Here is a 27,710-nt window from a genome sequence, read left to right on the forward strand (position 1 = left end):
TTCTGGAAAGGCTTTGTAAAAAGCAACATACAGAATGTCTCTTAATAAATTTTGTATATTAACTCCTCAGATGTATCATTGGCGAGTATCTTCTCCCATTCAGTAGGTTGTCTTTTCATTTTGATGGTTTCCTTTGCTGTGTAAAACTTTTTAATTTGATGTAGTCCCATTTGTTAATTTTTTTCCTGTGTTTCTCTTGCCCAGGGAGATGTATAAAAAAAAAATTACTATGAGAACTGTCAAAGATTTTACTGCCTATGTTTTCTTCTATAAGTTTATGGTTTTGAGTCTTATATTTAAGTTTGAACACTTTATAAAATATATGATTGCCTAACCACTATGCTGTACACCTGAAGCTAATAAAAAATAATATTGAATGTAAACTGCAATTGTTAATTGATTTTTGAGAGAGAGAGAGAGAGAGAGAGAGAGAGAGAGAGAGAGAGAAACATTGATTTGTGTTCCAGATATTTATGCATTCATTGCTTGCTTCTTGTATGTGCCCTGGCAGGAGATTAAACCGACAACCTTGGCGTATCAGGATGATGCTCTAACCAACTGAGCTACCCAGCCAGGGCCGAAACAGTAACTTAAAAATAAAAGGAGCGTACAAGTTTAATCGCAAGTGTCTAGGATATTTTTACTTAACCTTAGAATGGGTCAGTTTCCTAACAACTTTCCTTCAATCTTGCCACCATTATGACTAGAGAATGTGAGTATCCATATGTATACATTCACATTGCCAACAGAAAGGAGATTACCCTTATAACCAGACAAATAATGGAATGATGAGTAATTTTTACTGTCATTAAACTTGGAATTAATCAGAGGGAGGTCCTGGGTACCCTAATACTCTTTGTCATGATACATCTCAAATACAATCCAATGACATATTACTTTAACTCCTAAAGAAGTAAACTACATTATCAAAGTATCACCTTGGTGTTATATTCAGAATCCAGTAACTTATTCAATAATGGCTAAACCAAAAATAGTCTCAGTGTCTGGCTCTCAAGGTACTTTTGGTTCAGGTGTGTTTTCCAATATACTATGAATATATGTATGTATGTATGTATGTATATATGTATGTATATAAACACACACATACAGATGGTTACAGATAGAAATTATTACAGATATATGTCTGAACACACACACGTATTTCTTTGTGCTTTTATCTGAAGTAGCATAAAAGCAATGCTATCTCAGTAGTAGTTAGCACATAAAGTGCCCTGATCTTGGTTTGTGATAAAAGGAACCAGGGATCCTTGGAAAATGGCTGATTCTAAGACTGGAACAGGGAATATACAGATGATCTTAGAGCATCTTGTCATACCAGAAAGTAAGCATTATACTAAGTGAAGTAAGCCAGGCAGAGAAAGATAAATATCACATGATCTCACTCATTTATGGAAAATAATGAACAACATAAACTGATGAACAAAAACAGATCCAGAGACAGATAAGCATCAATCAGAACGTCAAACCTAAGGGAGGGGAGGGGAGGGTGGAGGTAAGGGGGAGAGATCAACCAAAGGACTTGTATGCATGCATATAAACCTAACCAATGGACACAGACAACAGGGGGGTAAGGGCATGAATGGGGGGGGGGTTGGGGGGGTAATGTGGGAATAAAGACACATGTAATGTCTTAATTAATAAAGAAATTTTAAAAAAAGAAAGTAAGGAAGCACACACACACACAAACACATTGATAAGGACCTGCCAACGGGACATAGGAGCCAAATGAAAGAACTGCAGTGGCCAAAGGTAGAACAGTGAACAGTTTGGATCACAAAGTAAGGTAGCAGTAGGTTATAATCCAAAGTATAAATTAAACTTCCATGAGTCTGTACTGATATAAGTAAATGTTTGAATAAATAATCAGTGGGGGAGAAGAGGCAACTCTCCTCCCATGAGGATAATTCCAAATAAACTATGTAACTACTGGGAGCAGGAGCATTACTTACAACTTCTGAAGTGTGAGAGCTGCACAGTGACTTTCTCCTGAGGAGAACAGTAGGAAAGGGGGGTTAAAAGGAGTGGTGTTACAGTGGAGACACCTGACAGATCTTTATCCAAGTGTTCAAGGTCAGCATCAACAGCGATACATCATGTTGACGAAAACGGCACTTTCTCCTGTGGTCTTCCTCCCCAAACCTCATAACCACCGTCTAGTCATGTGAAAAATACCAGACACATGTCAACAGCGGAACATTCTACAACATATCTGGTCATTATTCCTCAGAACTGTCACAGTCATCAAAAAATAGGTCTGTGAAACCGTCGCTGCCAAAAGCAGTCTAAAGACACATGATAACTCAGTGTAATATGGGATGCTGGAACAGAAATGAGACCTGAAGGGAAACTATGGATTGCTAGATAAAATATGGTGCATCAGTCTGCTAGGGCTCCTGTAAAAGTGCCTCAAACTGGGTGGCTTGAAAAACAAACAATTATTTTCTCACAGCTCTGGAGGCTTAGACCTCAGTCCAAAAGTCGAGTGCTGGTGGGGTTGTTTCCTTTTGCAGGCTCTGAGAAAGCATCTATTCCGTGACTTTCCCGGCCTCTAGGCGTTTGCTGGCAATCTTTGGTGTCTCTTGGCTTAAGGAAGCAGCAACCCAATCTCTGCCTTCATCTTCACATGATGTTTTTTTCCTGTGCACATGCCTGTCTTCAAATTTTTCCTTTTTCTTATTAAGAATGTTAGTTGTATTGGATTAGGGTCCACCTTAAAAACCTCATTTTAACTTGATTGTCTCTTTAAAGACTCTTATCTCCAAATATAGGAGAAATATACATATGTATATTTGAGAGAAATTGGAAAAAATATACAATAATATGCAGGTTTTCAAGGACGTATCTAATATCCAATTTAATTTAGAGATATAGTTATATATTGAAATTTAAAGTGATGGTTTTCTTCCATGTGCTCAATTTAATTATTGCCTTTCCCTTATGGCATAGCTTTGTAAACAGAATATGCATGTGGTATTTAAAATTTCAACAATGTGGTATGTGGTAGATTGTATTTCACTCCCTCTGATGAATAAGTCCCCTTAGTATTTAGAAGTTTGGAGGCATCATGCCCATAATCAGTGGTTTAGTAATATAACAGAAATGGGAAATTTAAGCAAAATGTTCCATTCTTTTTTAAAGATGAAAAATAAATATCCTCATGTGTTTCTTTCTCAGAGCCAAAACCAATTACTGACTAATTTTGAAACTGCTTTCTAAACAAACTATAATTATTACACCTAGGAATTACAGGTAATAAAGGCTTTAATGTTTCATGTCTATTTTCTAGAAAAATCTAAGTGGGATTTAATGTGTACAAATTATTACTAATTGAAAATACCTTTCTAATTTTATTAATAATTTCTTCAAATTTTCTCTCATAGGAAATTCACTGCAATGCCTCAGAACACTTAAATGACCTCAACCCTAGTTTTGTTTTCTACACTTTCCTTTCATTTTCTTTTTTTCTCCCACAGATTTTTAGAGAGCATGGAAGAGAGCAAGGGAGAGAGAGAGAGAGAGCGAGAGCGAGAGAGAGAGAGAGAGAGAGAGAGAGAGAGAGAGAGAAAGAAACACATTGATGTGAGAATGTGAGAGAGACACACCATTGGTTGCTCCTGCATGCAACATGTGACCAGGGATAGGGATTGAACCTGCATCCCAGGTATGTGACCTTGACCAGGAATTGAACTGCAACCCATTGGCTCTAACCATTGAGCACATTGGCCAAGGCTACACTTTCCATTTTTTATTGTTGTTCATATATTTAAAGACAAAAGAAAATGTAGGAAGTAAAATGATATACCCTTAAAAGGTACTTCCAAAAGGAAGTTTCTGGATCAACATATGCTAGTGGGTGTTTTTGTGTATATGAACTTACAATTTGCTCTGCTTTATTTCTTTGTACTTAAGATTTTTCTATCAGCTCCATAGAAAGAGAAAAGCTAGAATAGAAATTCAAAACAATAAGAAAATCATAGGTGGTTTGCTTTGTCTGTTAGCAGACAGATTTACTTTGGCTTAAGAAATCATTTCAGCATTGGTTTTGGAAAAGATCATCAAAGAGAACTTTTACAGTGTACTTACTATTTGAAAAGTCTACCTCACATAGGTCACTGTGTTTATTCTGATTTTGATCATCCTGGTTTAGTAAATGAAAACTATTTATTGGGATACTGGTTTATTTATGTTAATTCTTTAGCTACATTTAACATTTATAAAGTGACCTATTTCTATTCACTTCATAAATGTAGAATTTTAAATTTAATGTGACTCAATATTAATGTTTCTTAATTTTGATGGGGAAAGCAGAAGGAACTGCATATCCACAGATAATGCTGAAAGATTTGGTTTTATTCCTATGTCATATTACACACTTTATTTTTGCTATTTCCTGGTTGTCTTTTTATATGTCCTTTTGTTGTGAAACATATCCTGGCAGAAGGCATCAGCTTCCACCCAAACTTGATTTTTATCAATGAAATATTATTTTACTTCTGTTGTTTTTGCTTTTTTTGTTGGCTTTCTTTGTATTATTTTTCCTTTGATAAGCAATAAAACTAAATGATTTTATATGCAATAAAACATAACTTCACAATGATGCTCTGTAATTAGCATCTAGTATAGTTTGAGGTTTTTCTGATTTAAGAACAGCTATGATGGTGTGACTCAGGGCTGTCACTTACAAATGTAAGGCTATACACAAACATATTTCGAAGACCTCCTCTCAGGGAATTATACTTCTTTGAACTTTACTCCCAAGGAAGCTACTGAGAATGCTAGAGCAGTGATACTGCCCTTTAAATCTAATAGATTTTAGCTCAGAAAATGTCTCCAATGCCCATATTCCTTGTCAGTGTAATAGGATATAATAATAACTTACTTGATTTGTTGTAACTTGGTGGGATATCAATTTAAAAAAACACACCACACATGACAGATAGAGGTAATGTCCTTTCTTTTGGAGAGGCAGCACAAGTAAATTACACCTTAAATCAGACACACATGATTTAAATGTTTTACTTTTTGCTAAATCCGTTATTTTCTCAAATTGTTTCACTTCACTGAACTTAAGTTTCCTAGGCTATGTGGGAGTGCTAAACACTGAATACTCTTGCTATAATATTTTTTTCCTTTGGTGCATCAACTTTTCTAGTCAAATATTAATTGTATTCAATAGGAGATAGGGTTTGTGAGGCAAGTTTTATTTTTTAAAATATGTTTTATTGGCTTCAGAGAGAGGAAGGGAGAGGAAGATAGAAACATCGATGATGAGATAGAATCATCGATCAGCTGTCTCCTGCACATCCCCTACTAGGGATCAAGCCCACACTCTGGAATGTGCCCTGACCGTGACCTCCTGATTCACAGGTTGACACTCAATCACTGAGCCACATCAGCCTGGCTGTTAGGCAAGTTTTAAAACAGTGCTGAGAAGTGACAAATCTATTTGTTTTAAATTTTGTACCACAAAGAGTTTTAACATAGCTACTATGGAAACAGTATGGAGGTTCCTCAAGTATTTAAAATTAGAACTACCATATGATCCAACAATCCCATTTCTGGATATATCTCCAAAGGAAAAAAAAAATCATTATCTTAAAGTCTGCACTCCCATATTCACAGAAGCATTGTTCATAGTAGCCAAGGTATGGAAGTATGGAAATAATCTAAGTGTTTGTTATGGATACAGAAAATGTGATATATATATATATATATATATATATATATATATATATGCAGTTAATATTGTATATATACATATGCAGTCTTTAAGAAGAAGAAATTCCTGTCATTTGGGACAGTATGAATGACATTATGAAGGACATTATGCCAGACAGAGACAGAAACTGCAGAATTTCTCTTATATGCCTCCTAAACTTCCCCTATTGAGAGTCAAGCAGGCAACCTGGGCATGTACCCTGACCAGGAATCACTGGACGACACCCAACCAACTGAGCCACATTGGCCAGGAACTTAATAGCTTTTTAATTTGTGCTGTTAGTAGCCATGACTAATGCTTAGATCTATCTGTTCATTAGGGATTGCAATATATTGATAATATGATTCCATAATTCCTTTTCATTAATTAGTTGAAATATTTCTATATTTCATCCCCCAGGGGTATAATTCATATTGGGAAAGCATTAAATGCTTGATTCCTTCCCTTTATTATTCAACCATTTCACAAAATTAGGTTGTTTCCTACTATTTTCAGATAGTGACAGTATTTTTATAGTGTCATTCTGAACTCAGAGATAAACATATTTGATGTGTTTCAATACATTGCAACCATTATCCTTATTGATGCTTTATTTTCCCATCATTTTTCAATTGGAGATTCTTCAAGTTAGTGATTCCTTTTGATACAGTCCTAATAGTGTTTATTAGCTCCCTTGCTATCTGGTACAAGAAGATGTTTTCTGCCTCCAATCTGGAATTAGCCATTTCCCAGGGAGCTCAGGTTTCTTTTGAAGAGGTTTGGTATTTGGATAAAACAGTCTCTCAGTGTGCTAATTGCTACTGGATTGTTTATACTTTTAAATGGAAAACTCTGGATTGTTTGTTTTGTTTAGTTTTAAGAAAAAATTACCAGTTTATATTGATACTTCCAATTCAAATTCAGCTCTACAAGGTTTTTAACTAACCTCTATTTTATATCTGTATCTCCTTTTTCATACATGGACAATCTTGGTTTTCAAGGACCCTTAAGGATGATGGAATTAGAATATAATATGTGCTTTGTTTTTTGCTTTATGCCATAGTACATATACCAGTCTCAGATAAACAATACCAATAATATGCCATCAATATAAATGCTAAAAACATTTTAAGACATTTTTTGCAGTTATTTTTGTCTTTGGGATATATTCTACTAGGGAAAAACTATCACATAGCTGTGTTAAAATGACAGGATACTTTGGTTTATTTTATCACATTTAACTGTTGAGAATTGTTACTTTTATAAATGTTTAATATTTTATAGTGCCTTATAATTATTTAAAATTATACACGGATTCAAAGATATGAAACTTAATTTTAAAAGAATTGTTCAAAAAGATTTTTCAATCCGAGATTCAGAAATGGCCTGCCTACTGTATGTAAGATATAATATTAAAAATCCTTTGATTATCAGGGAAAATGTTAAATTTTCTTTCAGTGTTGACAATTGAAAAATACTAATGCATATAATGCAGTTTAAAAGCTGTTAATTAAACATTTTTTATAACGTATAGGGGTCATTGTCAATTACCTGTGAAAATTATGTCATTCCCTATAAAACCAAGAATATAAGATAATTTTTAAAAAATATATATTTTATGGATTTTTTACAGAGAGGAAGAGAGAGAGAGAGAGAGAGAGAGAGAGAGAGAGTCAGAAACATCGATGAGAGAGAAAACATTGATCAGCTGCCTCCTGCACACCCCCTAATGGGGATGTGCCCGCAACCAAGGTACATGGACCTGACCGGAATTGAACCTGGGACCCTTCAGTCTGCAGGCCTGATGCTCTATCCACTGAGCCAAACTGGTTAGGGCAAGATAATTTTTAGTAAGTCCTGTCCTGGGCTGGCATTTCAAGTTTTTCCTTCAAAACATAAATCAAACTTTCATCATGTGAGAAAATAAATCTTCCAACGAAATTTGCATCATTTTGCAGGATGCTAGGCCCCGGCTTAGTTCTCTATTTTTGAGAAACACTCTGATTGGATAAAAGTGTGCACATGCACTGCATACACTACACTCCCCACTCCTCAAGTTTTTGCTAGAAGTTTGAATGACTTCCTCACTTTTATGGAATCTGACATATTTTGATTCATAATTCCCCTTTAATATTATACATGGCTCTACTGATGTTCAAAGAATAAATATTTAAACAAATAGACTTAAGTGAAATTGAAGACATCTTTGTCTATATTTGATGATTCAACTGTCCCCTGGAAGGACCTTACATATATAAATAAGAGTTGTTAATTTTGGACTGTCACAGTGGTGAAAGGCTGTTTAGAATAGATCAGCTTAAGCAGATTGCAATATATAAACTGTGAAAAAAATCTAACTCTGTGGAAATTTTTAGAGTATTTAAAGTTCTGTCTTTTCATCTTTATTTTAATTTTAAAAACATTTTTTTCTGAAAATTATTTGTCTGTGAGGAGTATTTTAATGAAGTAGTCTCTCCAACTTTTTAAAAACTTCTAACTTCTACCCCTTATTGAGTTACAATTGGCGTACATTAATGGTCATCTGTCGTCAGTTTACAGTGCAACGGCTTTTCTCAAGCTACACATACTGTGTAACCAGCACGGAGATCAGAAATAGATCATTACCAGCACTTCAAAACCCCTGTATGTTCCCTTTCAGTTACTATCTCTCACACTCAAGGTAACTCCTTTCCTGATTTCTAATGCCACAGATTAGTTTGATCTATTTTGTACTTTTTTTTTTTCATTTAAGTGAGTTTTACTGTTGACAATATTGCAGATGTTCCCCATTCTCTCCACTTTGCCCACCTCCACTCAACCCCAAGACCCCCTTCCTTGGCCCTTACCACACTGTTGTTTGTGTCCATGGGCTATGCATATATGTTCTTTAGCTAATCCCTTCACCTTCCTTTACGTAAATGTAGGAATTTATATAAGTGTGTAGTCTTACAACTTCTTCCAATTTCCATTCTTTCTGTGTGATTTGTTCAAATTGTTGTATGCAGCTTTTGATACTCTCATTGCTATGGACCACTGTCATGGAAATATACTAACATTTATTTATCCTTTCCAGTGTTGATGGGCATCATTAAGAGTTCAATGTGCAGCCCTGGCTGGTTTGGCTCAATGGATAGAGCATCGACCTGCAGACTGAAGGGTTCTGGGCTCGATTATGGACAAGGGCACATGACCGGGTTGGGGGCTCAATCCCCAATAGGGGGCGTGCAGGAGGCAGCCCATAAATGGTTCTCTCTCTCTCTCTCTCTCTCTCTCTCTCTCCCCCTTCCTCTCTGAAACCAATAAAAATATATGTTTTTTAAAAAGAGTTCAATGTGCAGTTTGTGGCTATTATACACAATGGCCCTATGAACATTCTAGTGCCTGCACATTGGTAATCCTATCTCTATATTACGTACACATCTAAGGATGGAAATGGTGATTTTTATGTATGCATATGTTCAGCTTTAATAAATACTTCAAATAATTTTTACAAATTGTTTGTAAAAATGTGTATTTAAACTAGCAGCGTATGAGAGTTCTGGCAGTATCACATATTTCCAAAAGCTTGGCATTGCCTGTCTTTATTTTCTTCTATTCTAATAGATATGTATTGATATCATATTGTAATTTTTATTTGCATTTTCTGCTTTGAGTATTTAAAAAATGTTTTCAGCTGTTTGGGTTTCCTCCTTTGTGAAGTGTCTATTTAGCCTTGTCCCACTTTTCTGTTATCTCTTTTTGTCTTCATTAATACATAGAAGCTTTAATCTGAATGAATCTTTTGTATGATATGTGCATTATAAATATTTTCTCCCTGTATGGGTTACAAAAAATAGGTATTTTATTTCTACCCACATTTGTGGCTTTTATAATCAATTTTTAATTGAATTTATTGGAGTGACAGTTAATAAAATTATATAGGTTTTAGGGATACAATTCTATAATACATCATCTGTATATTGTATCATGTGTTCACCACCCCAATTCAAATTTTCTTCCATAATCATTTATCCTCTCTTTACTATCTCCTACCTCCCCCCACACTCCTTACCCTATGGTAATCACCATACTGTTGTCTATGAAGTGGTTTTTTTTTTCTGTTTCATTTTGTTTTGTTTGGCTTAATCCCTTCATCTTTTTTTACCCTGCCCTCCTACCCCTTTCCCTCTGACATCTGCGAGTCTGTTCTCTGTATCTATGTGTCTGTTTCTATTTTGTTTGTTAGTTTATTTCGTTCATTAGATTCCACATATAAGTAAAATCATATGGTACTCGCCTTTATCTGACTGGCTTATTTCACTCAGCATAATACTCTCCAGGTCAGCCATGCTGTCACAAAAGGCAAGATTTCCTTCTTTTTCATGGCTGAGTAGTATTCCTTTGTGTAAATGTACCACGGCTTTTTAATCCACTCGTCTACTGATAGCACTTGGGCTGCTTCCAAATCTTGGTTGTGTAACTAATGCTGCAATAAACATAGGGGTGCATATATTCTTTTGAATCAGCAGGGCAGGAGCAGGGAGTCCAATGCTGGGGCTATTGCATTCCCCCAGGCTGATGCTGTAATAAGGGGTGTATTCCACCCAAGAAAGATGGTGTCTGTGGTGTGGTAGCGGGACTCAGCAAAGGTTTCCCCATACCTGTCCCCCCAGCTTTCTCCCCGGAGCCACAAACCCCAGACTGTCCTCACGAGTCTCCGGTCCACTCTGCCCTCTCTCCACCGGAGCCCAGGGAGGAGAGAGGCTGTGAACAAGATTTTGTGCACTGGCCCTTTAAGAGGGTGCCTGTGTCTCTAGCAGACTCTTGTTTCTCCCTGGCAGAGAGAATCAGCACTGATTTTCGCAGCCAGGTGTTATGTGGGCACCTCTTCCTAGCTCCGGTGCTCTGGACTGGGGAGCCTGACTTGGGGTTGAGACCCCAGGCTTCTCAAGGAGATCTTGGAAGCTGAGATATCCTTCAAGAATCTCAGCCAAAGCCTATGGGAGTGGGGCAGCCTTTTTCACATCTCAACTCTTCCTACCAGTGCCATGTGACTTCTGTAAATCCTTTGTTACTACTACCTATTTTTAATACTCAGCCCAATTCCCTCTTTTCAATACATTTTTCTTTAAACTAATCAGCTTACACTGAACTTCCTTTTCACTGATTTCCTTGTAACTGTAATAATTCTCAATGAAGCACAAAAATCTTTCCCCACAAAACTATAAGCTCAATTCCAGAGATGGGTATACAGTAGATGCTAATTAACTATTTGATTAAATGAATGAACTTTGCAGATATTGCTATGTGACAATTCCCCTTTTTGAAGACATTGCTATAAATGACTATCTGGTGCCTTTTTATATACTAGTAAGTAAAAAAAAAGATTTAATATAATTCTGGTTAATAGTAAATTCTGACAGGCAGAATGTTTAATTTACACATGTCATTGCAAAACATGTAAATTTCATTTCCCCCTAAATGGTGACTCTATGAAGACAGAATGTCAGTGATTGCTTTATTGGTAGGAGTACTACGAGAAAATAAATGTTTTAAATGTGATGTGACAACCATTGATAAAATAAGAATGTCTTTGTGCCATTCTTCAATTTAATGAGCTCACATTTGCTCACATTTTGGGAATGGCTGATGAGTAGTACATAACAACATTTTAATATAAACATAACAAAAATTAATAGCAAATAATTTAAAAAGTTTAAAACCTAGCATTTATTTATTTATGTTAGACTGTTGGGATCTCCTACCCTTAGCATCCATGATACCTCTGTTAATACCAAGGCAATGCTGTCAGTCCAAATTGTAAATTCTTGGGAGACAGTTGACACGGTGATGCCTCATGGCATCATGGGAGTATGCAACCTATTTCTCAAGCCCAACACAAAGAGTAAACTCTCACAAAATTCTCTGCTGATTTTACTCTTCAGTAAAATAGTGTACTTTATAATTTCTTCAAGCACGGCTATTTATAATCACCAAAATAATGTAAATCCCAGCACTGGGAAAGACTGATATCAGAAAGAACACAAGGAAAAGAATTGCAAATGCAGCATTACTTACCCTACTTCACTAGTATTTTGTCATCTGAGCTCTAAATTCAGCAATCTTACCTCCCTAAATTTCCAGAAATTGTTTTCATTTCATAGTTTACAGGTAATGTTTCACTACAGCCAAATCACAAAGGCAGAGGTAAAAACAGTTTAAACTACTTATGATGTCACTGAATAGAATTAATCATCAAAAAGGCCTCATGGCCTGGGGTAGGAGACTAGGGTGGGCTAGAAGGGGTCAATGGGGGAAAAAGGGAGACTATGTAATACTTTCAACAATAAAGATTTAATTAAAAATAAAATTTAAAAAAGACCTTATTCAAAGAAAACCAAAGGAAAAGGAATAGTAAATGTTGCTTCTTGAATACAGACTTGAAACCAGGTTCTCATTGTGGCTCATCTAAATTCTGTTTACATGTATTCTTTGCATTAAAAAAAAAATCACAACTTAAGAGTGATTCAATTTTCATCACTCTAAATTTTTTAATCCTCTCTTGAGGATATGCTAATTGATTCTAGAGAGAGGACGGGAGAGAGAGAGAGAGAGAAACATTGATGTGAGAGAGAAACATCAATCGGTTGCCTCCTGTATGCGCCCCTACCAAGGATCGACCCCACACCCTAGGTATGTGCCCTGACAGGGAATCAAACCTGGGGCCCTTTGGTGCACGGGACAACACTCCAACCAACTGAGCCACACTGGTCAGGGAACCATTCTACATAAACAACAACAACAACAACAACAACTTTATTAAGATATAATTCACATACCAAAAAAATTCCCATTTTGAAGTGTGCAATTAGTGGTTTTTAGTATATTCACCAAGTTATGGAACATAACCAGTTTAACTTTAGAACATGCTACTACCCTGAAAAAGGACCCAATTCCCTTAACAGTCACTCCCATCCCTTCCCCAGCCCTACCAAACCACTAACTTATTTTCAATCTCTATAGATTGGTCTTATTTTAATGTGATATAAATGAAATATACAATATGTGTTCTCTACTTCATCTCACTACATTAAATTTTTTCCATACTTTTGTTTCCAGTTAATATAGATGAATCTTTGCAAAATAGTAAAATGCCATTCTAGAAAATGTTTTAAAGAACCAGGGCTAAATATTATAATTTATTCTTTCCTCAATATCAATATTACACATTTTACTCTCTCATATTTTCCTCATGCTAGGATTTCTTTATAATATTTTGGGAACTATTTTCTTCTCTCTCTCTCCTTAGAAATTATCAGCTATTTTCCAGTAGAATAAATTGAATATAGTGAGTTTCTTACTCTGACTCTAATTGAACATTTGAAAAAACTGAAGTGAAAACCACAAGAACTCATAATCCTGGCTTGATACTCAACAGATATGGAGAAAAGCATAAATGTCATTCACCGTATACACCTGAGGTATTATGAGCAGAAAATTACAGAGAAAAATATGTTTGCGAAATTATTTGGAAAAAATTAAATAGTTTCAGCAAGAGTTGTTGTCAATTACATTTCTTAGGGCTTCTATTAAACTCAATGAATATTTGTAAAGAACATACATTTGGCAAACTTAGGAGTAAGAGAATAATTCAAGAACAGGTTTGACCAATTCCTTCCTCAGCTCAGACTTTGCTTACCACTGTGGTCTTGAGTGGATATGCTTAATTTATTTATATACTGTTGAGAAGCTAATTAAATAATGGAATAGAACTTTTTTTCATATTGTGGTATCTGAGAACAAAGCTAGCTTTAAGACATAATAGGATTATTCTGTATAAGTAGCTATGGTTGAGGGGACAGAGTTCAAGCTGAGATGACAAGATATGTTAAACTGAAACTGTAGTATTGGCAAAATAGCATCTTATGCTTGCAAAAGACTCGCATGAGGAATGAGGTCAGTCTTGCATTTCCTAGTTCATTAGAATCTCAGAACCATGTCATCCATTTTCCCTATTTATTTTTCTATGAGTAAAACTCACAAGTCTGTGACAGTTCACTCTCACCTTTGCTATCCAAACACACTTCCTCCCTCCTGCATGTACCCTATTTTCCAAAAGCAAAATGCTGCTCACTGTCCCCAAAGGAAAATACTGTATGTCTTCATTCCTTTCTTATAAAAAATATGTTCGTACTGATTTTAGAGAGAGAGGAAGGGGGGAGATAGATAGAGAAAGAGAGAGAAGAGAGAGGAAGAGATCAGTTGGTTGCCTCCCATATGCACCCCTACCAGGGACCAAACCGGCAACCCAGGCATGTGCCCTGACTGTGAATTGAACAGGTAACCTTTTGGTGCATGGGATGATGCTCAACCAATTTAGCCACACAGGCCAGGACTCCATTCCTTTCTTGTACATACGGTTTCCTCACTAACTAGAACTTCCTGACCATCTCTGCCTCATAAATTCCTAATATCTTAAGGCAAGTTCAGATAGCATCTTCTCTTTGCCATGATATACAATTTATTTGCTCCCTCCTCTGAGTTCCTATACCTCTACTGGAGTATTTGTATTATTAAACACACACACACACACACACACACACACACACACACACACACACACACACACACACACACACACACAAACACACTGTATCTTGTCTGCTTATCTACTTGTCTATCTTTATTACTGGATTTGTGAGCTCTTCAGTCAGAAGATAAATAATTCATTTCTGCAGTCCTGGTACCTCGCACAGTTCATGGTAGAGATTAAATATGCCAGACATGTTTGCTGACTAAATTAAGATTACACAAATGGACTAATCCTTTCTGATACTACCTGAACTATCTCTGCACATACCTTAAATATATCTGCAATACTTTAAAGATTATAAGCATGAAACCAGTTTTCTGGTTATGGATGGCAGAATAAAGGAATTTTTAAACCTATCTCCCAGTGATGCCAGTATCAGCGACCACCTAGACATACTGTGGGTACCCTGACCACCGCCAGGTGTGAGCCAGTGAATAGCCGGAGAGAGGCAGCTTCCAGTGTCAGGGTCGTGGCAGGTTATCCACTGCCCCTTCAGTCGAGTGAGGAAATACGAGCACTAGGGCAGGCACTACAGAATCGGGGGACTTCCTGGCAGGTGAGCTCTGCTCTCCCTCAAAAACCTGTAAAACACCCATTCCCACTTAAGAAATCTAATACCCTGTCCCCCAACTATTCCCTTTGTCCAAAAATGTGTTATATTCCCAATGTGGCCTCACGGTCTTTGGAATTTTTATGCCTATGCAAATTCCCCATGCACATGTATTAAAATGGATTTTCTACTGTTAAACTGTCTCTGTTAATTTGATTATTGGCCCAGTTAGAAGGTGGGAGGAAAAATACTAATATTTTTTTTAGCCCCCACAAAGTTATATCACTATAAAAATATATTATTTAGACTAAATAAAAACCAAGTTACCATTTCTGTATCATTTTTCATGCTCTACTTTAGGATAAAAATAACTCCTAATTCCTATAAAAGATAGTAGATAAACGCTGGTAAATAATAAAAACAAAGAGCACTGAACATGATACATGCGGCACAAAGCCAGCAATAGTAAGCCTCGATAATTATTTACTCTTATTATTTTCACTTATTATGAAAACCAATATTCATATAAAATACCATAATTTCAGAATGTAGAAAAATTTACTTAACATATTTCATAATGAATATAAACCATTTCCATTTTTTATGCATCAAATTTGATTCCAAATAAGAGTTATTTACCTCAATACATAATTACAAACAGTATGCATTATAATTATGCATTAACTACATTACAATAATATTAATGGAGTTAACAATGAAGTTATAAACAAAGTAGCAATATTAAAATATAGTTCTAAGTTTGTATGTAATTACTTTCCTTCCATTTATTTAGCAAATCTTGGTTAATGGTGAATTTTTACTCTAATACTATTGTCAAAGCTTCACAGAATGATTATGATGAAAATTATAGTTTTTTTTCCTATTGAAATCCAGAGGCTAGAAATATCATTTTCATGTTATGGATATGATTTATTAAATTACATGCTTAGAATGATTTAGTTGAGAGGGGTTTATTGTAAACTAGAGACCCGATGCACGAAATTCATGCAAGAGTAGGCCTTCCTTCCCCCGGCTGTCAGCACTGGCGTCCCTCTGGCACCTGGGACCTGGGCTCCCTCTGGCACCCAGGACCCAGGCAGCCCTGGCTTCATCCAGAAGGTCGTCTGGTCTAATTAGCATTTATTTTATTCTCAAAATAAAAACTGTAAGAGGCTTATATTTGCAATTAGTTAGATACCACCAACTCCCTGAGCCTATGATCTCAATTTTACTGGTATTCTACAATTATTACTTTATTATTTAATCTTAAATGAGAAATACCATAACGTTATATTTTAAGAATACTCATGTCAATGGAGTTTTCATGATAATTCATTTGTTAAAACCCACAACATAAATTATAAAGATTTAGTTATTCATTCCAATCATATTACTTCTTTTGTGCCATACATGCAGCAAAAGAAAAGAGCTAGTGGGTCCAAGTTTCACCCATGACCTCCTTTTTCTACCCAATACATTTTTTAATTATAATGAACTGAGACCAAATTTAAATTTTACTGATTTCATATAAAACTAGATTATTAATTCCTGGTATTTTTAAAAACTTCATTTTTATAAATACATTTTTTATTGATTTCAGAGAGAGGAAGGGAGAGTGAGAGATAGAAACATCAGTGATGAGAATCATCTATCAGCTGCCTCATGCACACCCGCTACTGGGGATCAAGCCTAAAACCCAGGCATGTACCCTGACCAGGAATTGAACTGTGACCTCCTTAGTTCATGGGTCAATGCTCAATCACTGAGCCACACCAGTTGGGCTTAATTCCTAGTATTAACAATTTGCCTTCAGCTGTTCTAGTTGTGAGAAAGATATATGGTTAGAATGATTTAGTTAAAAGGGGTTTATTGTAAACTAGAGGCCCGATGCACGAAATTCATGCAAGAGTAGGCCTTCCTTCCCCCAGCTGCCAGCACCGGCTTCCCTCTGGCACTGGCTTCCCTCTGGCACCCGGGACCCGGGCAGCCCCGGCTTCATCCAGAAGGTCGTCTGTCTAATTAGCATATTATGATTTTATTATTATAGATTGTGTAGGAAATAAGGAAACAGGAAATTAGCTTAACATAGACAAAGATATCCCTTGATAGCCCCCTGTCATGACAATTTTGCTTAGCATTATTATTTTTTTTATTATTTATTTCAAAGAGGAAAGGAGAGGGAGAGAGATAGAATCATTGATCGGCTGCCTCCTGCATGCCCACTACTGGGGATGAAGTCCATAATCCGGGCATGTGCCCTGACTGAAATCCACCCATGACCTCTTAGTTCATAGGTCGATGCTCAACCACTGAGCAACACTGGCCAGACCTGAAGATTTAATTGTATTTTTTTTCTGTTTTAAAATAAAACCAATGACAATACTAATACAAATTCAATAACTCATATTTGCTGGAGATAGTGCTTTGCTAATAACTCATATCTCATTTAACCATATGTACGCCATATGCATCTATAGACACCAATTCAAAATATCGTGGCAGTTAACTGATTAAGGCCTTAGAGCAAGCCAAACAACTTTATTGCTAATGATAAAACAGAGAGTCTAAGAAGTATAGAAACAAACAAAAAATCAAAAAGTACAGAAACTTGTCCAATCAACACACCTAAGAAATGGCAGACTCAAAATAGAGAGGCATAAGGACAGAATTGGCAGGAGCCAAGATGATTCTGAGAAAATAGGTAAGATATAAATGTGTGAGGTCAGGTAATTGAGGATTTAAAACATCCATGGTCAGTCATGGAGTGTGGTTTAGCCAAGCAGAGGCCAGAAAGAACATACTAAGAACATTTTCTTTACAAAGAACCAAACCTGAGGGAATTGTTTCAGATTTCTTATCCGTAGTCCACTGCATTTGCATATGTCCAATAACCATCCAGATGACATATTTAAATACATGAAGACAACATCTTGTGGATCTGACAGCGAGAGCTTCCAGTCAGGGAATTCTTCACTCTTTGTTCCAGAGAAGAATGAGTGACAGGGTCCCCCTGGCCTGCAGTTTAAATGTGACCGCTCATTTGTTGAAGCTGACAGTGACGGAGATAATGTCAGATTTCATGAAATTACTTTGCTAGGTCCTTCGATCATTTACAGGTCAGTATGTCACAGATCTAATCCAGAACAATTGTAGGACACTGGGACCAAAGAGAAAGTTTTAAATAAATAAACAGGTAAATACAACTAATTTCATAAAAATTCACAAGCATAAGAAAATATAGCTAGGATTTTTCAACCTGTCAATTTTTTTTCCTAATTCCCCTACTTTTCTAACATTTTTCCTATTAAAAAGATACAAATAGTTTTTTTCTAAATTAGAGAATTATAGGCTGTCTGTACTTAAAGATATTTTAAGGAAGGTTTAGTTCAATCACCAATGTGCATATTGACATATGTATTAACCAGGATTCTGTGGTTGTAAACAACAGAAAGCAAATCTTCATAGATTTGTAATATTATGAGTTGATTAGAAAAGTGAGATAAACACTGAAAAGCCACTTCCTGAAAAGGACAGAAACTAGAGCAATTCTGAATATCCAGCTGTGGGAACTAATGGGATGTTTCTATTGTGTTTGTCCTAAAGGATGAATACGCTCCCACCTTGACAGCTCAAATTCTAGAGAGATTCTGATTGACTTGCATCAAGTTGCCATCTTGGCCAAGAGAGAAAAGAATATTCATTAATAGTCACTCTTAGACCTTCTCCAATGGAGGCAGGTTAATTCCTCATAGCAAAGCATTATTGCTATGCAAGTTCATGGGGGAAAAGCATGCCTCGCAGACAAAACCAGGAAGTACCCATGCCACACTCTCTATGGTTCCCTGACACTGGGTGTCCATTTTCTTTTAACATAATCAGTACTGGGAACCCACGACCCCCTAAAGTTACCTACATCATTGTTAGACAATTCTGTTAAACATATTTCTCTTAAATTCAGCAATTTTCCTACCATATGGCTTTCAATTTCCACTTTGAATTCCATCCCACAGAGCTCTTCGAATCAATAATTCTCCCTTTTCCATATCAAATATTTGAAAGTAACTTCAAACAATTTCAACCAGTTACTGATCCACCTAGTAGTCCCTGTAACCTTTCTATACCTTTTCTACAAAGAATTTGGAGGAACTTTGTAAAAATGCCTGAGTCTGTATTCCCCTGACAGTGCCAAAGAAAAGAGCCGAAATAGACATGAATTTTTTAGCTTCTTCTAGGCTCTAGTGATCCCTGCTTCCTTTTCTATTTTTTTTTAAATTTTATAAATTACCCATTTAATAATATTTCTTATACCTTTGATGCAAGTGATCTCAAGCATACTGATGTGTTTGTGGATTCCTCCTTCCATTAGATTGCAAGAATAACACTGTCCATTATAATGCTTCCAACATTTACCAATCCCCCAGAATCTGTCACTGAGATGTTTCCACGGTACTCTGAGAATGGAATATTTTAGGCCTAGGAAAGTGGTCAGCAAACTCATTAGTCAACAGAGCCAAATATCAACAGTACAACAATTGAAATTTCTTTTGAGAGCCAAATTTTTTAAAGTTAAACTTCTTCTAACGCCACTTCTTTAAAATAGACTTGCCCAGGCCGTGGTATTTTGTGGAAGAGCCACACTCAAGGGGCCAAAGAGCTGCATGTGGCTCGCGAGCCGCAGTTTGCCAACCACGGGCCTAGGAGATAAGCACTCTTATGAGTTCCCATCATCAACAAACCTCAAAAATAAGAACTAGAAGAAACTTTAAAAACTAGTTCTTCATCTTTCATGGGTGAAGTGCACATGGAAGTAATTTGTCCTTGTTACTAAGTTGGAGCAAAATTTAGTTATCAAATCATGTGATTCCTATCACCCATAATACTCAAACTCAAGGTTATTACTTTAGATAATGACTTTTTCTTTTTCCCACTCTTTGATTCCCTTCTATCACTTCCTTTAAATAAAAGATGCCAGTATTACATCTGCTTTTGTTCTTCCTTAAATATATTTATATCTATTTACTTAGACACTGCTGCTAGCTTAACAAATAGTAGGTACTATTTATATAGGCTTTATTATGTTCCAGGCATTGTTGTAACTGTTTACACATAGTAACTGATTAATACAAAGACAGAATTTAAATAGGTCTTATCTAATATCACACAGCTAATAAGTGCTGGAGCCAGAATTTAAACTCAGTCCAAATTTAGACCCTAAATTAATAAATACTACAAAAAGCATCCTTTTAAAGCTCAGCTGTGAGTGTATCTCTTAGCTGCTATAGTATAGAATGGGCTACCACTGCCATATATATATACTTGTCAGCCCTGGCATATACTATGCCTTTCATTTCTGAAATTGATTCTCTTCCTACCTCACTTTCCTGTCAGTCAGCCTTGTCTAAAAATCTCTAATCTGCCTAACACCACACTCTGTAGGTCCCGAGTAGCATCGTCACTTTCTTATAATCTGACCCTTCTCTGACCAACCTTATTTCATATGGCTTTTCAACATGCATCTTCCTTTAGTCAGGGCAGGGGTCCCAGGCCCACACCCTCCCTGCTGATTCTCAACTCTACCCCAGGACTTCACTCATATTTCAGTTGGCTTTTAATTATCTATAACCCTAAAATCTTTAAGTGTACTTTCCTAGTTAGATTGTAAATTAATGGAGGGGAGAAATCATGATACATGATACTTCTTTTCCACCACTTAACACCATGATGATTTAAAAGTAAGTGTCCAGTGAATATGTGTTCATTAATCCTTCATGAAACTTTCCAGACCTATAGTTGAAAACCAAAAATACCTTAGTAGGAGAGTACACCATTCAATAAACTGTATAGAAAAATATAAATATAATTAAAAAAAAAAAAAGAGCCTCAGGATTTTGCCTTTCAAACTCTGTAATTCCAAACATTGGTTTTTTGCCCTGGCCGATGCGGCTCAGTCCTCCTGTACACTGAAAAGCTGGGAGTTGGATTCCTGGTTAGGGCACATACCTGGTTGCAGGTTTGATCCATGATTGGGGTGTTTACAGGATGCAACTGATGGATGTTCCTCTCTCACACTGATGTTTGTCTCTCTCTCTCCCTCTCCCTTGTTCTCTCCCTAAAATCAATTAAAATATATCCTGGAGTGAGGATTTAAAAAAAAAAAAAAAGTCTTCCAAACATTGGTTTTTCTTCAGTAATTTCACAATTGGTTGAATAAGATTGTTAATCCTGGAGACTATAAATTATATAAGATACATATCAACAGGGCGTGTTTTCAGTTTTAGCATTATGATGAGGGAGTGCTGAAAGAGATTTTCAAAACTAAATCGCAAACTAATACAAACTCTTAGAACACTTGTTTCCAGTTACTAGAAACAAGATGAGTCATGTAATATGTAAAAATAAAAGCATGTTTTTTAAAAAAATATATTTTATTGATTTTTTACAGAGAGGAAGAGAGAGGGATAGAGAGTTAGAAACATCGATGAGAGAGAAACATCATCAGCTGCCTCCTGCACACCCCCTACTGGGGATGTGCCCGCAACCAAGGTACATGCCCTTGACCTGGAATCAAACCTGGGACCCTTGAGTCCGCAGGCGACGCTCTATCCACTGAGCCAAACCGGTTTTGGCTAAAAGCATGTTTTAATGGTAAAATAGAATTCTTTATATTACGACAATATAAATCCTTTATGACAATCATATGAAATTTCAAATTTAAATATTTAGCAATTTTCTAATATTTTCTGTGAAAATTCGTTTAACAATGATTTAGCTATAATGCATAGAAAAATGTATCCTAAATGTTTTCAAAGAAAAAAAATGTTGTTACATGTATCTATAGTAAAGTCTTACTATTTGACCCATGTGGCTTAGGCTTTGGCATACTACTGCCACTTGGCACACACAACAGAAATATGAGTTATAAAAATAAGGATAAATAAAAATTATTTAAGCTGAAAATTATAAAATAAAATTTATGCAATGCTGACAACAAAATGACACTCTCTGGTTCCATTTCTATCATTTCCCTTTAATAAAAGTAAGTTTTCATTCTGTCCTTTCCACATTGCTGCACATTCTTTCATAGTCGTTAGTACTTCTTTCCTTGCTCTTGGCCCACCAGCCTCATGCATGTTCCCTTCTACCTCAAACATTTATCACATCCCATTTATCTCTGTGACATGCTAACTTTTAAGTAAATGCCTCTTTAATTCTCAGATCTGAGCTCAAATATCACTTCCTCATATAAACTTTAAATTACCACCTTAGATGTCTTCCAAATTTTCATAATCACTTACATTCTTCTCTCATAGCATTATTGAAGTTTTGAATTAAATGTTTGTGTCTTTATTTCTCTCACTATTCTGTATTCACCACATTGACAGTTTTTAGCTCACTACTACAATTTCTGGTATATATAGACACACATAAAATGTTAGGACAATGAATGAATGCACGAAAGAATGAATTTTACATGGAAGGAAAAATGCTGTAAGGGAAATATCTGATAGTTCAGCATTAGTTTTTCAAAACTAAACAAATATCTTCTTGGGAGAGAATCACCAGTATTTGGCCCAAGGAAGTTAATATTATGCAATCTTGGCTGTTTTAGAAGTGTCAGCTTCACTTCAGTCTGAACATATAAAACATGATTGATAAAAAATGTGAAAGAAACAACATATTTTTCTATTTAAACATGTTGCTTTCTTAGGGCAAACATTATTGATTGGCATTTGATGATTCCCTCTATCCTAAAAGCTTACTCATCTGATAACATACTTACCAAGGTTATCCCACATAGAAATTTGATAGTGTGGTGATCATTCACATCTTTGAATTATTGGATAAAATACTGAAAACATATGATGGCAACTGATGAGAATTTTTTAAATTTAATTAAAACATTTTTTTATATTTCTAAAAAAGTAATTCTTAGAATGTGGTAAGTAATATATAGAGTTTTTTCATTTCTTAAAACTGAATATACATATAATATCTATACTTTTATAAATCCCAATTATCCAGGGAGCAACATGAATTACAAATAACATTATAGGAATGTTTGATAACTGAATGATTCCTTCTATCTTTTGTTCCTCCCTTTCCCCCTTATTTCCTTCCTTTTTGTAAAACAGAATAAATTCCTGGATTCCAAGAAGCACCTGATTCTGTCTGTACCTGTTGCTCTATTTCTTGGCTAAGTAATACCTATCAATTTAATATCAGATTGTGTATCTACAGGCATCTATTGTGGGTATGGGTGGCCAGTAGGGCGGCTTTCATAGATAACACGTGATACTGCTCCTCTCCCAGTCTTACAACGTTTTGAGAATCACTCATCTGATCAGGTCTATCAGGACTGGAGTATTTCCTGAGATAAAGCTATCCATATGAGATAGAGCCTGACTAAATTTCCAGTTTATATATTTTGCTCTAGTCTACTAAGTGGCATTGGTTCCCAACCGAGAAAAAGGCTGGAATACTTAATTTACCAATTAGATTAATTAAAAAAAAAAGAAAACTTGAATGCATAGAGCATGCCTAAGTTAGCCTTCCAAGTAACACAGTAGGTTAAGTGGTGAATTTAAACTATAGCCATCTCCCTAGAGCCACACAACTGGCGAATCTCTGAGCATAAATCTGTATGTGTTTTGGATTTAAAAAAAAATATTTGTGATTTTCAATATACAGTTAACTTTGAACTCTTTTTTCTCCATAACGATTGCAAATTTCAAGTTAATCTGAAAGCAAGCTTTCTCTTTAAGAGTCAATGAAGAGTAAATTACTAATAGAGTAAATTACTTCAAATCGAGCTGACTGCAAAGGTAAGATTTTAATAGTTTTCAACCAAATTTCAAAGGAAAGATTACTTTTATTCTTCAGAAGAAATGTGCGTGTATTCAATAGCTACACTGGACAATAGTTTACTCAAAATAATTTTTCCTGTGGCTCCAAGTGAAATGGAAATAATTTACTTTCATTTATCCTGAACAGTAGTATTGTTAAGCCAGTATTCTCTTACCATCACTCCTGAATATAGGTATTCCTCATGATTTATTCTCTATTACAATGGCTTCCAACTCTGGCTGCAAATTAAGCACCTCCAGGAGCTTTTTAAAAATATCACTACCAGAGTCCCACTCCAGACAAACTGAAACCAAATACCTGGCACTAGGACCTGGACAGCCATATATATATATATATATATATATATATATATATATATATATACATAATATATATATACACATATATATATATATATCCCAGGTGACTTTAATACACAATGAAGGTTGAAAACCACTAATCCACTGTTTCATTTGAAAGAAATTATTCACAGGTACGTTCCAGTACCTGATGAAGGAGTGCTCGGTGACCATTGGCCGCAACTCTTTGCAAGGCTTGGACAGCCTGGCCGACTCCAGCTCCATCTCACGGTGCCATCTGGAGATTTTCATGCTCCTGGGCTGTGGCTATGGCAGGGGCCCCCCAGCCCTCCCCTCCTGCAGCCCGGCCGACCCAGTGGCCAGCAGCAACTTCTACCTGCACTGCCTTGGCAAGAAAGGCGCGCTCTCAAACCGCATGTCACAGAGGCATGGGAGCACAAACATCAAGAAAAGTTCACTGCCATCCATGGAGAAGAGGGAGAAGCAGGAGGTGCCCGAATCCCAGGTGAAGCCGTGCAGGCCGGCATCTCGCCCCTGACCATCAGCATTCCAGACACCGTGGCCCACCTCATCAGCCCCTGCCCTCCCCGACGGAAACCACCAGTGCTTGCAAACTCCCGCCCAGCCAGCCCCTGGGGGAGCAGGATCTTCAGTACAAAATGGGCCGAGCGATAGCACCTGACCTTAATTTATTGATTGACAACTCGCAGTCAGAAAATGAAAAGGAAGCTTCAGGTGGACACAGCCCAAAGGATGACTCAAAGACACCTTATTCTTATACACACCTAATCGTACAAGCAATTACAATGGCTCCTGATAAACAGCTCATCACCCTACGTGGCATTTATACTCACATCACTAAAAATTATCCGCAGTACAGGACTGCGGACTAGGGCTGGCGGGATTCAATTCATCACAATCTCTTTCTGAATCGTGATTTCATCGAAGTACCACGTTCCCAGGAAGAACCCGGCCAAGGCTCATTCTGGAGGATAGATCCTGCCTCAGAAAGCAAATGAACAGAGCAGGCTTTCAGGAAAAGATGGCCCGGAGGCGTGCCTTGCTTTAGAACCCCCTGAGACCCATCTGATGTCCAGCCTCTCATCATTGCAGTGGTGCCCAGACCCCTGAGAGCCTGCCCAGGGAAGGTTCGCAGGTTCCCTGGAGCCCGAGCCTGGTGCCTCACAGCCCACTGGCTGTCACGGCGGAGGCGTGGGTTGCTGAGTGCACCTGTTAGTCGCTGTGCGGAGGAGACAGCTGCCCCTGAAGATCAAGCCCATCACCCACACTGTCGCTGCCCCCTGACCTCAACCTCCCAGCAGCCTGTCGTGCAGTTGGTTCACGACGTCCACCAGATCCAGCAGTGTCCCAGGGTGGCGGGACTGGCCTCAGCGAACACGTGCACTGTCACCGGGCAGGCCCGGGTCAGGCAGGGGGCCGTGCTGGCCCCTGCTAAGGCAGAGCCAGGAGAATGAAGCTCACCGACAAGCGCAAGTGGAACCTATTCCTGCGACGATCCAGGCCACCCTGGCGTCAGAAGGCACAGCCCACCCCTGTCCAGACAGCCAGCATCCTGCCACAGGCACCTCTGGGTCAGCACCAGCTACCAATAAAAACTAATGCCAACAGGACCCCGCAGCGCACAGCCCGGGGAGCAACGCAGCCGCGTCCTCTGCACATGCTGGCGACACCCGCACCAGCTTCGGCTCCCCAGGCCACAAAGCGCCAGACCGGCGACCAGGTGAAGCAGCCGGAGCTGAAGTGGGTCAAGACCAAAGACAGCAAGGGCATCGTCATCGCCCGGAGCGTGGCTATGCCCCGGAAAACCATGAGGGCAAAGGGCATCCAGAACTGGCGGTCGGGAGAGCTTTCCTACTTTACTGTCAACGCTGTGGTTGACCACGCGGCCTCTCACCCTGCTCGGGGCGCCTTCTCTTGGTGGGCGGAGGGCCTGCGGTCGGACTTCACATCAGCACCGAAAACACAAGACACAGGCGGCCCTAAAACTTCCTAAAGACAGAAGTCACACCTGAACTATTAAACCGCACAACACCTGGTTCCAGCATTCCCAGCTTTTCCAAGTGAGGATGGCGCCCGGTGCAAGCGGATGGCCCGGGACAGCCCTCCTCCAGGGCACAGTGCAGGAGCCACCTCGCCGCCCTCAGAGGACCCGTGGGGCTGGCAGACGAGGCAGTATTTTGCTGTTCACATGTGGAATTGGTAGGAAAAGTTGGGTCTTTTCCAATAAAAAATTTTTAATGTAATAATATGAGCATAAAAAGTTCCAGAAGATGGTCTCTCTTAAGTTATTTATAATCTTCAAATGAAAGTGGTCTTTTTAATCAGGGAACAAAATACAAAAGCCATAAATAGCAAATCAGGTAAATTTGAAGTGTTATTAATTCCAAGGAGAAAAAATTGTAACTTTACAGTGGCGAAACTTGACAGATAGCATATGACTACATAATATACCCGGAATAGACCACTCTTTCTCTTCTCACAAGAGAAGAGAAAGAAAATGTATCAGGGCACAGTTTCTACTCATGATCAATGGACACAGCATATTCAATTAAAAAAAAATGAAGATCTATGCCCCCAAAGTATTCAATGACATAGCCATTATTTTGAGAGTAACAATCACTAGTCATTAGGCTATCATTCAATAAACCAAAACTTCAAATACTGAATATTATTCTAGAATCCTATAAATTATAATATGGCCATTTGATTGAGCATGTAAGTATTTTACAATAAAACAATTTAGTTAATCAAGTGTCTCCCATTTCCAATTTTATTCACTTGCTACATAGATTTTATTTTATTTTAAAATATATTTTTATTGCTTTCAGAGAGGAAGAGAGGAGAGAGAGAAATATTAATGATGAAAGAGAATCATTGATCAGCTGCCTCCTGCACGCCCCCTACTGGGGGTTGTGCCTGCAACCCAGGCATGTGCCCTTGACCTGAATCGAACCCAAGATCTTTCAGTCCTCAGGCCGATCCTCTATCCACTGAGCCAAACCTGCTAGGGCAGATTTTAAAATACCTTTTTGTTTTTATAAGAATTTATATAAGGTTTACTGAAAAATCCCTTGCAGAATACTGCTTCCTCAAAACTGATAGAAATTGCAAGACATCTAGAAACTTGAAAACATGAAAAGTCCATGTTATCTTTAAACATATGTTAAACATGTTATTAAATTATCAACTTATATTTTTTCTTCATGAAAAGAGAGACAAAGAAACAACTATGGCAAAAACAGAATACAGAAAATATGTCTTAGAAAGTATTCCATTGACAGGCTTAAACTTATGGGTTGATGTCATCTGTACAATATAAAATATGCCAATTTGGTGAGACAATCTCAATAGGTTTTCAGTTGTTACTTGCTTTAATTTACTGTTCTAAGAAGTTGATTTTTATATATACAGCTCAGACATGACAACTGCATTTTTTTATATCTTGCTCTCAGAGTTGTGTTGGACAAAGAAATGTAACTCACTCTCTTCTATAGCTGTATAGGGCTCATGATCTGCAATTTCAACTTTGCCTTTAAATTTTTAAAAAATATTTAAAATATGTTTTATTGATTTCAGAGAGAGGAAGGGAGAGGGAAAGAGGGATAGAAACATCAATGATGAGAATCATAGAATGATTCCCCCCTACTGGGGATGGAGCTGGAGCCCAGGCATGTGCCCTGACCA

At 37.2% G+C, this 27,710-nt stretch overlaps 1 protein-coding gene and 1 pseudogene across 2 annotated transcripts in view; one reads left to right on the forward strand and one right to left on the reverse strand.

The window, feature by feature from the left end:
- PRR16 (proline rich 16) overlaps positions 1-27,710 on the reverse strand; it is a 126,285-nt gene that overhangs the window by 14,669 nt on the left and 83,906 nt on the right. The gene's annotated exons all lie outside the window — the stretch shown is intronic.
- On the forward strand, positions 1,276-26,019 carry LOC103288773 (forkhead box protein K2-like; annotated as a pseudogene).

Source organism: Eptesicus fuscus, chromosome 4 (assembly GCF_027574615.1).
Source record: "Eptesicus fuscus isolate TK198812 chromosome 4, DD_ASM_mEF_20220401, whole genome shotgun sequence".
Lineage (NCBI taxonomy): Eukaryota > Metazoa > Chordata > Mammalia > Chiroptera > Vespertilionidae > Eptesicus > Eptesicus fuscus.